Source organism: Schistocerca cancellata, chromosome 9 (assembly GCF_023864275.1).
Source record: "Schistocerca cancellata isolate TAMUIC-IGC-003103 chromosome 9, iqSchCanc2.1, whole genome shotgun sequence".
In the NCBI taxonomy this organism is placed as follows: domain Eukaryota; kingdom Metazoa; phylum Arthropoda; class Insecta; order Orthoptera; family Acrididae; genus Schistocerca; species Schistocerca cancellata.
This window is the reverse complement of record NC_064634.1, coordinates 232,244,672-232,246,063: the sequence shown is the minus strand read 5'-3', so window position 1 is coordinate 232,246,063 and position 1,392 is coordinate 232,244,672. Positions and strand designations below refer to the sequence as shown.

Below are 1,392 nucleotides of genomic sequence, written 5' to 3'. Positions count from 1 at the left end.
AGAAATATGTTGGAACTAATTAAGTTTATCCATTACGTGTATTCTAAGATCTGTGACTGCATATTGAATTTAATGTAGAATACTGCAATCTGTGACAATATTTGCAATATTCGATTATTCCGACAAACCAGTTTTCGAACCTTTTCAGGCTCATCTTCAGATGGGGCGCGTGCAAGTTACAAATTAGTACCATATCCTGATGCTCGGTATAAGGTCGCTGCAGTATGCGCAGCTTAATGGTTGGTATTCATCTAGCAGCTCCCACCGTTATTGCCAACTGAGCACGGACTGCTGAGTTTTCCATATGAATACAAATATATCTGATCGAAATTATGTGGATACTTCCAGAATGAGATTTTCACTCTGCAGCGGAGTGTGCGCTGATATGAAACTTCCTGGCAGATTAAAACTGTGTGCCCGACCGAGACTCGAACTCGGGACCTTTGCCTTTCGCGGGCAAGTGCTCTACCAACTGAGCTACCGAAGCACGACTCACGCCCGGTACTCACAGCTCTACTTCTGCCAGTACCTCGTCTCCTACCTTCCAAACTTTACAGAAGCTCTCCTGCGAAACTTCCAGAACTAGCACTCCTGAAAGAAAGGATATTGCGGAGACATGGCTTAGCCACAGCCTGGGGGATGTTTCCAGAATGAGATTTTCACTCTGCAGCGGAGTGTGCGCTGATATGAAACTTCCTGGCAGATTAAAACTGTGTGCCCGACCGAGACTCGAACTCGGGACCTTTGCCTTTCGCGGGCAAGTGCTCTACCAACTGAGCTACCGAAGCACGACTCACGCCCGGTGGATACTTATTAACTGCGTCCGAACAGGCCTTTAAAGACCCAACGGTACCATACGGTCGCCGTGTCATCCTCAACCACGGGCATCACTGGCTGCAGATACGTAGGGGCATGTGGTCAGCACACCGCTCTCCCGGCCGTATGTCTGTTTATGGATCCGGAGCCGCTTCTTCTCATTCAAGTATCTCCTCAGTTTGCCTCACAAGGGCTGAGTGCACCCCGCTTGCCAACAGCGCTCGGCAGACCGGATGGTAACCCATCCAACTCCTAGCCCAGCCCGACAGCGCGTAACTTCGGTGATCTGACGGGAACCGGTGTTATCACTGCGGCAAGGCAGTAAACATTAATATGGAGTGTATCCATTCTTCGCTTCTATGACGGCTTGATTTCTGCTGGCGCACTTTCAGCGTGGTGTCTGAACCTCTTTCGAGAAATGGTCGCCCATTCCTTCTCAGCATCCGACGATATTTAAGCTGGACTCAGTGGTCTGGAGCGAATTTGATGTTCTCAATCATCCCAATGGCATTCTGTTGTGTTCAGGTCAGACCAGTCCGTTTCATTTATGTTACTGTCCGCAAAACTGTTGACTTA

At 48.9% G+C, this 1,392-nt stretch overlaps 1 pseudogene; it reads right to left on the bottom strand.

Annotated features, from left to right (window-relative positions):
* Nucleotides 1-1,025: 1,025 nt before the first annotated feature.
* LOC126102548 (5S ribosomal RNA) lies at nt 1,026-1,143 on the bottom strand (annotated as a pseudogene).
* Between the last annotated feature and the right edge of the window lie 249 nt (nt 1,144-1,392).